Below are 13,934 nucleotides of genomic sequence, written 5' to 3' on the forward strand. Positions count from 1 at the left end.
CTGCCCTACATCCATGTGGCTGATGGCTATCATCCACCAAACAATTAAGCACAGATATTCTACCATCAAGGAGTGCCAAGGTCTCCCCCCACTGTCTATCTATGACCTCATTATGCTCACAGATGGCTGCAGTGAGTTTACAAATATTGCCACGGACACCAGGGATGTGCTCTTTCATGACCCTGCATATATGTCTGGTATTACATTAATTACATGCCTGTGCCCCCATGACAGCCCAAAACATGCATCTGGTGACTGCTGCTGCGGCACTTGCAACAGGGGCATGACGGGCTTCTATGTGGTGCACCTCATCACTAGGGGCTTTTCATGTAGGAAAAAAGGAGGTCATTGTCCCACTGTACTCATCCCTCATTAGAGCCATTATAGAATTCAATGCCCCATTTGGTATGTACCTTTCAAGACATCTGCAACAACTGGAAAGGCCACAGAAATACCTCACTAAATGAAGCACAGGCCTAAAGCAGATGCCCTATGCTGACCTACTATAAAAACTCCACCTATACTCTGTCGCATATTGTCTACTCAGAGGTAATCTCTGCTTAACATACAAGGCCATGTCAAGCCCAAAGCTGTTGGACATGCTACACTTAAAGAAATCCCAATCCTTCACAGACACACGCTCCAGGGATCTAAACCTTGTCATCACAATGAAGAAAATATGCTGGAGGGTAGGTTCCTGACCCAGACACTTCTCAGACTCTGGAATAGACTGCCCATACATGTCAAGCGGACTGCCTCTTTGGCCCTCTTCAAAAGGAACCTTGATGATTGGATGGGGGATAGGAAATTCACCCTGGGGATCATGTCAGTCACCCTGCTAGACAGGGGTCCAGGGAAGTAAATACTTGTTGTATAGGCAGTAGGGCCAATAGCCTAGTACCAACCTATGAACATATACAGGTGAAGTGCATCAGAGGCATTACACAGACCTCACATTAACTGACTGGGGGCATTCACGACACAGTCAGACAATAACATACACACTCTGTTCAGACCCTCAGCATCATGCAGTGTAGCCCTTTCCAATTACCATTACTACTAATATACACCTCTGGGATATGCGAGTGATATTAGTAGGTGATAGCCCTTCACCTAGCACACACTGCACCCATGTAAATTATTGCTGCTCAACTGCATAGCACTGTGGCAATTCCTACAGAGCATACCTCCCAACTGTACAGGGTTTTGCTGAATGTCTACATGTGTGGTCTGTTCCTCATAACACCTCTGTGTGTCTGATACATTACTGGGTTAACCTGTGGATTGGTGCCACTAATTGCTGTCCCAATTTGAGGTGCAGACTGCATAACCTGCAGTACATGTTTGTTAAAACAAAGCCGGTTACTCAAACAACACACATGTTAACATGCCAGGTTTTTGTGATATATCACATGAGACCTCAGAAATCAGGTCATAACATTGCCATCATTTCATATGACATATAACCTGTGCAATCCAAATAAAGAACATACACATTAGTTACAGGCAACATATGGTAAATGAGATAGGTACAATGGGCCAGTTGCATTAGTGTGCACACTCTGTTAAAGCACCTTTTGATTTAATTACAGCATGCAGTCCTCTTGGGAAGGTGTCTATCAGCATGGCACATCTTGACTTGCCAATCTTTGCACACTCTCCCATGCAAAACACCTCCAACTATGTCAGATTGCAAGGACATTCCCTGTGCACTGCCCTCTTCATGTCACCCTGCATATATCCTATTGGATGTAGGTGTGGGCTCTGACTCGGCCAGTGCAGAATGTTGCATGTGTTCTGGTGAAGCCATCCTTTTGTTGATTTGGATGTATGTCTGGGCCATTGTTGTATGGAAAGGTGGAATTCCTCACCATCCACACCTGTGTGGCAGACACCAGAAGGATTGGAGCCACAAGGGACCAGTGTTTGGAACTGTTCATAATCCCCTCTATATTGGCTACAGCCCCAGTTCCAGCTTGTGAACAGCAACCCTAAAGCAGGACACTGCCATCATCATGCTTCACCGTTGGGGTGGTGTAGTTGTGGTGATGTGCAGTGGTATTATTTTGACAAATACACCTGTCAGAATTGTGGCCAAAGAGTTCAGCCATGGTCCCATATTACCATAACACGTTTTCCCACTTGCTTCTTGGAGACCTGATGTATTGTTTTCAGACTTTCACCTGGCCTGGATATTGTTTGGTGTGAGGAACTTCTGACATCTTCCAAACCTACCCTATAGGCAGGACATATGGAGACCATGGAAGATTGTTGTGACATTTAGTACACATCAAGTACTTGACTGAGATTCCTGCTACTCCTTCACTGTTGCTGTAGGGCTCCTGGCAGCCTCCCTGGCCAGTTTTGTTCTTGTATTCTCATAGACTTTGGTGGGATGTCCACTCCTTTGCAATGTCACTGTAGTCTCATATTTTCACCACCTTTTGATGACTGTGCACTGTGTTCCATGGTATGCGCAATGCTGTGGAAATGTTTTGGTACCCTTCTCCAGGCTGATACATCTCAAACATGTGGTCCCTTAGCAGCTTCGTCAAGTCTATGTGAACCATGGCTGTTGCTGTAGCAGGCAACTGGGTATATGTTAGGATAATCCTGGTAGGACAGCTGACCATTGTTTGCTGTTAATCAAAGAGTCTCTGTAATTGATGGCAGGTGTGTACCCAATAAGATGGACTGCTGTAGTTATATCAAAAGCTGCCTCAACAGAGTACTAGCTTCAGCCTGTGCACACATATGCATCTAGGTTGTTGTAATTTTGTTATGTGTCATTATTGCTCCTCTATCAGATTTGTTTGCTTTACAGTTGAGTTGTACAGGTGATAGGTCACATGAAAAGTTAGCAGTATTTTGAACTTGTCTAGTGTGCTCTAATTTTTGTATATCAAAAATACCTGTCATTCTAACAGGTGTATACAACATTTATATGCACTGTATACCACAAATTTATGCAATATGACCCTAGGTTTGGGCCTTTGTCCCCCCATTTTGTCAATTTGTCCAGATGTCCTGCAATGACAGGTTGTGAGGTATGCTACAGATATGTGACATCTCCTGCAAATAGGCCCCTGTGATGACCACTGTGATGCAATGCAGTAAACACCACCACAAGTGAACATGTAGATATTGTCAAATGGCTGAGTGTAACAGTTGGGTGCATGGTCACATGCATTAACCTTAGCATGCCTGGGGTACTGGTGAGCCACAACAGGAAAATCCTATGCTTACTGACTTCAGGCTGCTGTCCCATGTGCAAACCAGAGGGACCTGTGTAGCTGTGATGGGGCGGTATTGTCAGCAGATTCACATTAGGCATTGGTACAAGATGAACACTACGTTTCTGCACAGGTACAGTACACACTATGATATTACAGAATTTGCTGTCCTTCACCATAGATGTGCACTTGAGTGCATTACTACACCCCACCCACTAATCCATTTTGCACTGACATATGCATCTAGAGACTCTATAGATTACAGTTTAAATGCTACCTCATTACATTTATGTGCACTTTGGCCTTAGCTGGATGCTCCTCACCTGTTGTCTGGCTGCAACCCATCTCCATGACTGGTGTTTCCTGTGTTTGAGTTTGTGTGGGGGCTACCCCAAGGTTGGCAAGGGGCTCTTCTGTCACAGTAAGTGGGGCCTGTGTGCCTGGCTTCCCACCAGTAGCATTACGGTCCCTTGCTACAGCAGCAGTGACATATCAGGTCAGTTGCACTGTGCCTGACCTGATCATACGTGTGTCCATGGTGGCCCAAGATGTTCACTCTGTAGGTGATCTCATCCCATAGGGCAGCTGCTCCTGCAGACTTTGCAGGCTACGGCCAGAATGGATGGCATTGTTTAAGATTACAGCTTCTGTGATGTCTGCTGTCTCCGCATTGGTGTAAGGTGGTTGCCACTGCATGGCACCTGGAAGACATACACAGGGAAACACATCACAGGGCATCAGACATTGCCCAGAGTTCTTTACAGAGCCAACACATGAATATGGACTATCATTAGCCACCACTTACAAACACATTATACCCCTGTACCTGGCAGCACTGTATTATCATGCATTGTACTCCTGGTCCTGATGTGTCATGATCCCCCCTATGAGGGCCAGTACATTGCATAAACCACCATTCATCATTCACATTTGTGTAGAGGGATGACAGTGGCCGTGTTTCTTGCAGACGGGATGTCAATGGTGCTCAGGCTTTGCTTGCATACAGTGTGTAATGGAGCTGGAAGCATATGCCTGGGTTAATGTAAGATGCAGACAGGAATGTTATCAGGTCCCAAAGGGACTTGCTTTTGTTTGCACCTGATCCATGATGATGACGGGAGGGGTGCATGTGCTGTGCATATCCACCTATACTGATGGTGATCAAGGGGGGGTGATGTTTGACCTAAACCTGTCTGAAGCAGGTTGGCTGTAGCTGTGGTGCATGTGTATGTGCTGTGATTGACCACTATTACAGGGTGGGTTGGGTTGTTGTTTTTGAGACTGCAGACATATGTAAAGATGGCTTTGTGATTGCCCTTAGTAGATGTGTCCAATTTGTACTCATAGTTAGCCTTACAATAATCCACCTGTGACTTAATATGCTCATTCAGACAAAGGTTGACATGCTGCCCAGTTGGTGCCTGCTCCTACCTTGCCCTGTACAGCCAATATAGTAACACATTATGTGCTTTCTGCATTGCTGCTGTCCAGCAAAGGGATTTACTCTACTTTGGTGGAGACAGGTTTTACAAATAAGGTATTGCTGAGGCCATGCAGCTATGTGGGGGGGGGGGTCATATATCTGTTGGTAGTAGGCATGGACACAGGCTCAAAACACAGTTGGCCACCACTACAATTTCAATGTGATACTCCTGCTTATTATACTACCCATGCATGTGTCAGGGAAATGCCATAACCAGTAGCTGTAGAAGTGTAACCCTGTTGGATGCACAGAAACTAAGGTTACACACATGTACAACATGTACAGCTTATTTACCTGATGTTTTACATCCAGTGTCAGTTGTTATGAGGCAGCCAGGTACACCTTCCCATACATACATATGCATAGGTAATACCTGCTATACATTCTATGTCAGTATGGCATACTGTAATTGCAGTCTTGCTGCTCAGTCATGTCAACCTGTTAGGGCAGGACATTTGAAGGATACTGCACATACATGGTGGGCTATGGGGCACAATTAGTGACACTTTCTTCATATTGCTGTAATACACATATGCCATTTGATAGTGCAGTAGTCTTTACATTCACAGACATTCCCTGGAGGATGTCTGATGCTCATATGGCAGGCAGAGAGGAGAACGGCTAGGGGTGTGGTAGTGAGGGTAGGAACTGTTAATGTTGTGAGTATGACTGGTATGGTGACAGAGGTAGCTGATATGCTGGACAGAGGAAAGGTGGATATATTGTGTGTGCCAGAGACCAGATGTAAGGGGTGTACAGCTGTGTGTATCAGAGTCGGGTACAAATAGTTCTATCATGGTGTGTATGGGAGGATAACTAGTGTAGGGGTTAACCTGAAGGAACATTATGCCAAGAGTGTTTGTGGAGGTAATACGAGTGTTGAGTAGAGTGATGTTTAGGAGGCTGGGAATTGATGGTGTAAGGATGACAGTTGTTAGTGCATATGCTCTGCTAATTGTGTGTGTGATGGATGAGACAGATGTACTTTGATGTAGTTGAATGAAGTGGTGATGACTGTACCCAAGGGTGAAAGAGTAGTGATTGGAGCAGATTTTAATGGACATGTTGGTGAAGGGAACAGAGGGGATGGAAAAGTGATGGGTAGGTATGGTGTTAAGCAAAGGAATGCAGAAGGTGAGATGGTGGTAGAGTTTGCAACATGACTGTGCTGAATAAATAGTTTTACAAGACCGAGGGGCATAGGGTTACATACAAGAGTGGAGGAAGACATACACAGGTGGATTATCTCCTATGCAGGTGGGCATGTTTGAAGGGGATTGGTAACTGTAAAGTGGTGATGGGTAAAGTGTAGTTAGGTAGCACGGAATGTTGGTCTGTGGGATGACGTTGGTGATCAAAAAGAGGGGGAGTAGTGTTAGAGCAGCACCATGGATTAAATGGTGGATACTGAGAAAGGGTGATTGTGAGGTTGAGTTCAGGGAAGAGTTAAGACAGGCAATGGATGGCAGTGAAGACTTAGCAAATATCTGGGTAACTACATACAAGCTAGTAAGAGAGATGAGTAGAATGGGGCTTGGTGTGACATCTGCACAGAGGAAGGAGGGCAAGAAGACCTGGTGGTAGCATGAGGAAGTACAGAGGAGTATACAGAGAAAGAGGTTGGCCAAGGAGAAATAAGATTGCCAGACAGATATAGAAAGTAGACAGATGTATAGGGAGATGAGGTGCATGGCAAAGAGAGTAGTGGCAAAGGCTGAGGATGGGGTATCTGAAGGGTTGTATGTAAGGTTGGACACCAAGGATGGAGAATAGGACCTGTATGAATTGACTAGACAGAGGCACATAGTTAGGAAGGATGTGCAGCAAATAAGGCTGATAAAGGATAATGGTGGATGTGTACTCACAAGTGAGAAGAGTGTGTCGAGCAGGTGGAAACAGTACTTTGATGGGCTGTTGAATGAAGAGAATGATAGAGAAAGAAGGATGGATGATGTGGGTATGGTGAATAAGGACGTGCAACAGATTATCAAGGGAGAGGTAAGGATAGCTATGAAGAATGGAAAGGCTATTGGTCCAGATGACATATCTATGGAAGCATGGACAAATGGCAGTGGTCTTTTTAACTGGATTGTTTACTGTAATCTTAGAAAGTGAGAGGGTGCGTGAGGAGTAGATAAAAGGTGTTTTGGTGCTGATTATGAGAATAAGGGTGTTGTGCAGGGCTGTAGTAACTATGGAGGGATAACACTGATCAGTCAGAGCATGAGGTAATATTATAGGGTGGTAGAAGCTATGTTAAGAAAGGTGGTGAGGATTACTGATCAGCAACATACCTCTCAACCTGGAAGCATCAAAAATCTGGACAAAGGCCCATGAAAAATAGGTACAAATCTGTACACTGATTAACATACAATTTGAATACATAATTATGTAACCCCACTCACTCCAATGGAATTGTGGGATACCAACTTTCAAATGCAAACTGAAGAACAGACAACCAAAATATGGCCCAAGAGTCCCCCTGCAGCCATTCCAATGTCACATTACTTGGCTATTCCACCCCATTTACCATAAACAATGTAATGTGCATACTGATTTACTTCTACAATGATTTGGAATTTATTTTACATTTTATAGCACAAACACTAATATACATCTGCTAAACAAAGCAATACAGTCTCACAATGAAAATAGACTTAGCATTAAAACTTCTCTTGGCTTGAAAGTGACATTCACTGAAACAGCATTGTAACCCACACATCTGGCCAGTAGTGGATACAAATTACCTTTGGGATGGTTTCAAATCATAGGCCACAGCACACAAAACATACACATGTTCTTTGATACACATTCCTGACTGTATTAAATTATATTGATTGTACAATACAGCACACTTGTTAGAGGGGGTTAAATTTATAGTTTTGACATTTTTCCAGTAAGCAATGAAACAAAATGCATGAACCAGTAATGACAAAACTACCCAATTTAGAAAATTTCCATCATAAAAGTCTACTCAAACTTCTACAAACCACCAGTATCAGTAAATATTTATTTCCAGTAAGGAATGAAAGAAAAATGCACGAACCAGTAATGATAAAACTACCGAATTTAGAAAATTTCCATCATAAAAGTCTACTCAAACGTCTACAATCCACCAGTATCAGTAAATATGCACAATCTCTGCAGAAGTGAAAGTCATCTAAATAATTCCACATTAAAGAGATCTGTAACTAATGAAGATGTTGCTGCTAGCAAACAACTTTATATTTTATTGTTTCATCTACAAGTAAAGTGCCTGTTGCCTTTAAGAATAAATTGCTTATGTTACATTAAAAAAGATAAGCTAGTAATATTTCAATAAGGAATGCATGATAAACTGATAACAGGTTCATAGTAGGACATTCTCAGGACTGCAGCATTCACCTCCTTTAAAAGTATAACACAGTACAGTATCAGCAATCCATCACACACACACACAGACACACACTAAAGCCAGTAACTCTAAATGAATGCAATGAACCTGCACATTAAAGCCAGTAACTCTAAATGAATGCAATGCACCTGCACATTAAAGCCAGTAATTCTAAATGCAATGAACCTGCAAATTAAACCCTGTAACTATAAATGAATGCAATGAACCTGCATATTAAAGCTAGTACCTCTAAATGCAGGCAGCCTGCAGCAACAGTTGAAAATCTGAATGCCGGTTTGCTGAACGAACGTAGTCGCACACAGTATCTAGTTAAAAGAAAAGAATACAATGAACTCTGGAAGCAAAGAATCCATACACAAAAATGAATGAACTCTAAATGGGAGGAGAAGCCAGTAACTCTAAATGCAAGGAGCAGCAACGGTTGATAAACTGAATGCACGTTTGCCAAACGAACATACTCACACACAATATGTTAACTTAAAGCAAAGAATACAAATGAATGAACTTTAAATGCAAAGAATACAAATGAATAAACTCTAAATACAAGGAGCAACAACCGTTGACAATGGTTGATAAACTGAATGCTGGTTTGCCAAACGATCATACTCACACACAGTAAGTTAACTCAAAACAAAGAATACAAATGAACTCTTAATGCAAAAAATACAAATTAATAAACTGTAAATGCAAGGAGCAGCGACCGTTGCCAACGGTTGATAAACTGAATGGTTTGCTGAACGAACGTACTCTCACACAGTATGTTAACTTAAAGCAAATAATACAAATGAATGAACTCTAAATGCAAGGAGCAGTAGCAATGGTTTTTACACACTGAACTGAGCCTGCAGCAATGATTGATACTGAATGCCAGTGGATTTACCAAATGAAATTGTACACACAGCATTTAGTTATAGCAATGGACAGTTGAGTGAGCCAGTTAAAGTAATTGTGAATGCAGCAATGCAATGGTTGAGCCAGTGCCACCGGATTTAAATGCAGCAATTAAAACAAGAACAAATGAACTTTCAACTTGCATACAGTATCATGGCCAGCAGATACACACACTAAATGCAATGGGTTGGTTACTCGGTTAAAATGAAGGACTTAAATGCAGCCAGCAACAACAGTTTTGTGCACACATATACACACCAGATAAACTAAATGCCCACACATACACACCAGATAAACTAAATGCCCACAAAACAGATAACAGTTGTTTTTCCTTCCTCTTACCTAGAGGAGTCTCAGTCTGCTAACTTTAAATTATGCTGCCAACTGCCATGATCATTGCTGTTATTTTCCCCTTTCCTCCTGAGTCCAACAGGTAGTAGCTAATGTCATCACGCATGTCCCTATAGGTTGGTGATGCATAGTGACATTAGCCTAAAATTTAAAGTGTCAAATTTTGGCAATACAAAAAAAAAAAAAGGGAAATTCGGAAATTAAGTGGGCCACTTGAGAATTTGTGGCACCCCAATATTTTGGCTTCAAAACTGGTAAATGCCGAGGAATTCAGTACGGTTGAGAGTTATTATCAGCAGCATGGTTTCATGCCAGGAAAGAGCAGTACAGATGTGATGTTTGCTCTGATTTGAGTGTTGATGGGGACATACAGAGAAGGTCGGAAGTAGCTGCATTGTGTCTGTGTGGACTTAGAGACAGCATATAACAGGATGCCTAGAGAGCAGTTGTGGTATTGTAGGAGGTGTTCAGGAGTGGTGGAGGAATCTGTAAGAATGCCACAGAATATGTACAAGGCTCGTGTGACAACAGTGAGTTCTGCACTGGGAGTGACAGCTGTGTTTATGGTGGAGGTGGGAGTACATCAGGGATCAGCCATGAGCCCTTTTTTATTTGCAGTGGTGTTGGACAGGTTGACAGACATGGTTAGACAGGAGTCCCTGTAGACTGTGCTGTTTGCAGATGACATTGTGGTCTGTAGTGAGAGTAGGGAACAGGTTGAGGAGACCCTGGAGAGGTGGAGGTGTGGTCTAGAGAGGGGAGGAATGATCGTCAGCAGGACTAAGATGGAATATAATTGTGTGAATGTGAGGGTGGATAGATGAATGGTGAGGATGCAGGGAGTACAGTTTGCAAAGGTGGATATGTGTAAATACTTGGTAACAACAGCTCAGAGTAATGACGAGTGTGGAGGTGAGGTGAAGATGAGAGTACAGGCAGAATGTGTGTGGTGGAAAAGAGTGTCAGGTGTGATTTGTAACAGACGAGTACCATTAAGAATGATAGGGAAAGTCTACAAGAGGGTAATGAGACCAGCTATGTTATATGGGTTGGAGACATTGGCAGTGAAAAAAGAGCCAATGGTCAGAGCTGGACATAGCAGAGTTAATGATGTTAAGATTTGCACTGGGTGTGACGAGGGTGGACAGGATCAGTAGTATGTATGTTAGGGGGTCAGCCCAGGTTGGACAGCTTGGGGTCAAAGCCAGACAGTGGCAGGATTATATTGGTTTGGACATGTAATGAGGAGGTATGCTGAGTATATTTGGGAAAGGATGAGGCTGCCAGGTAAGAGGAAAAGAGGAAGGCCTGAGATAAGGTGCATGTATGTGGTGCTAGTGGACATGCAGGTGGTTGATGTGACAAAGCAAGATGCAGAGGACTGGAAGACATGCAGACAGATGATCTGCTGTGGCAATCACTAATGGTTATAGTCAAAAGAAAGAGAATGTGATGTTGTAATGTCAGTGTTCACAGGTTTACAATTATTTGCCAGACATAACACAACTCTTGATGATATAACTACAAATATAAGGCACACATATGGTCAGTGTGCATAACACTGGGCAGTTAATGGTATGATCTCAGTATATCACATGCAGTTCAACATGCACATCTGCAACAGTATTTCAGTATGCAAATACCCTGTATAGGTCCATCACATGTCTGAGACAAACATATATATCATATTTGTATTGACAATTAACATATGGATATTTGCAACATCCCAGTAGCTGGCCTAGCAGTGTCACAGTCATTATTGTTCAACACACACTCCAATAGTGGTCATATGTGAGCCATCCTTTCCTGGGGTGAATCGGGGCCCTGAGCTGTGTTCTATGGCACTGCAGACAGACACAGATGCTATGGCCATAGGTTCTGCTCAGCAATATATCAGTACAGACATAATATTGTTTGAACTTCCTGTTTTCCACATTTACATACCCCTACCACATTCCATTACATGCTTAATTGTTTGACATACCTGTGTTTTTTTCGGTACAGTTGCTATAATTTATCAGTTTCAGTGTGTGTCTTTCTGTGTTTTTGTCTGTTTGTATCTCTTTCTCTCTCTCTAAGACATATGTAGGATATACATCTGTTTTATATAGACAGCAGCTTCCCTTTTGCATGTAATGCTCATGAGCAGTTGAAGGCTTGTGCACCAGTTGGAGTCCCCCACTTGCTAATTGCATGTAGACCAGCTGTGATATAATTCCCATACCCAATAGCATGGAAACACACTCCTATAACTGAATATTAATGTGGGCATTGCCCCTTTCCCTTGCCTGTGAGGGGGACTTCATGGAGGTGTGTGACAAACAGCATCATAGAGGGTAGTCGGAAATACCTCTTACAACAAACACTGTGGAGACAGCCCAACAAACTGGGGGAGACTGTTCCAGACATAGGGACAAAATGTAAGTATTGCTGTTATACAGTTGACATAATGCTAGTTTGACAGGGTTTGTGTGGATGTGGCTGCTCTGTGTGAATTTTAGTCTGTTAGTGTTATGTGGTTGACATAACTCACAACTGTAGGCTATCTGCAGACTGGCCAGAGTTTGGACTCTTATATTTGGCATATTACTCACACATTTCTGGCCTTGAAAATTCAGTAGCATACTCTGAGGATTGCAATCAGTAAATGGTAACATCCATGTGTGTTTCTGACATCATATCCCTCAGAACAGATATGTTACAACAACCCTGTTACACCAGCAATTTTCTCAGTTTATAACAGCAATATGTCAATAATGCTCCTGTATTTGGACCTCTGCCCCCTAAGCATGTCAGGCTTTGTCCAGATGTCACGCTGTAAAAGGTGGACAGGTTTAGTATATCATTATATAGTGATTTCATTCCTGATATCATCCCAGTGATGTATCAGACTGCCAGACATGTTATGTGTAGGAGGCCTTATATATGAGGACAAAGCCTGGATGTTCTGTGGGACTCTATACAAATGAGAGGACTGTGTATTTCTGGCAATTGTTGACAGTCTGTCAAGACTGTGTAGCAGTGTATTGTGAATCTGTTATTTGGCCTGTGCAGGGAGGGGGGTAGATGTAAGTGTTATGGGTCCTTTTCTATCTGACTTTGCATGCTGATCCAGTTTCTGGTGCTCTATCAGCTGTATATGTTTATAGGGGCAGACTAACACATGTCCCATACAACAGTCAAGCATCAGACTACACTGTGAATTGGACCAGTATATGTAGGGGTAGTGTGTGAGTGGCAAACATGCTGATGATTTTGTTTATGCAGTCCATACACTCGACTGTTCATGTGGTTTATCAGTATGTCACTTTGAATGTGGTGAGATTGGTTATGGGTATACACTTTCACATTGGCATCTGTCAGTGCTGTTACATCCCTGTAGTGCCTGATATATTTGCAATTACATGTGTATTCTCCATAGCAAAATTGGGTTAGTGTTTTGTCAGTCTGCCTGTAGTTTAGTCAGTACTTGTTGACATGCCTAGTAGCTCAGTGTGGTTTCCCTACTGTGATGTTATGTCCAAATATTTATCAGATATACTGTTGCCTGGCCCCCATATGTGTTGTGTATGTCTGACACATCAGTGGGATGATGTGAAGATTTATATCAGTAACTAGTGGGAAGTAATTTGGTTTTGGACTTGGGCTATTCCAGTCAATATATGTTACAACAGATAGGAGGGTGTTACTGCATCAACTGTGTCACCTTATCTACTCCAGTAGTTGGGATATGTTCCCAGTTTCATGGCTTTACCCCCCCCCCCTTTGTCAGGCTTGATCCAGATTTGGTGTACTAAGGGGTTCTGAGCATACCTCTCAACTGGTCAGATTGTTTCAGATTGTCCAGGTTTATTGTTCATATTTCTGTTCTGTTCCACAGAATCATTATTTTAATTTCTGTGGTAAAACACTGTGATGATGTGAGGATTTCTGTCAGTAAATGACATACATTTCAGTTTCAGAACTCACATTCTTCTGAACATCTATGCTGACACTAACCCTGTTACTCTAGCAACATTCTACATTTATAACTGCAGTAAGTGCATTATGTCCCTGGTCTTGACTCATTGTTCCCCCATTTTGACAGCCTTTGTCCAGAATTCTTGCACTAAGAGGTGGGGAGGTTATGGTGCTGGGTATGACTCCACTACATATTATGAGTATATATATATATATATATATATATATATATATATATATATATATATATATATATACATTAGGTATATCTATACCGCAATATATATATATATATATATATATATATATATATGTTTATATATATTCTTTTTTTTATATCTATGCATATATTTATATAACAATATATATGTATATATTCTATACGTATTTGTTTTATATTTATAGCTCCGTATATCTGATGTATATACTTTTTCATATTTATCTATCACCATACACATCTATATGTTTATATTTATATATATCAAACATGACTGATTCCACAGTGTTTGTTCCCTACTATTCTATAACTGTACTAAATGATATATTTGAAAAAGCAGCATTCATTATTACAGCTCAGATGGTGTAGTGGTACATTGCTCTGACTATGGTGCACAGGGTCCTG

At 41.9% G+C, this 13,934-nt stretch overlaps 1 protein-coding gene across 2 annotated transcripts in view; it reads left to right on the forward strand.

The window, feature by feature from the left end:
* OBSL1 (obscurin like cytoskeletal adaptor 1) overlaps window positions 1-13,934 on the forward strand; it is a 1,518,259-nt gene that overhangs the window by 638,564 nt on the left and 865,761 nt on the right. The window lies entirely within an intron of this gene.

The sequence above is a fragment of the Protopterus annectens genome, chromosome 2.part0, assembly GCF_019279795.1.
Source record: "Protopterus annectens isolate FY-2018-M chromosome 2.part0, PAN1.0, whole genome shotgun sequence".
Taxonomy (NCBI): Eukaryota; Metazoa; Chordata; order Ceratodontiformes; family Protopteridae; genus Protopterus; species Protopterus annectens.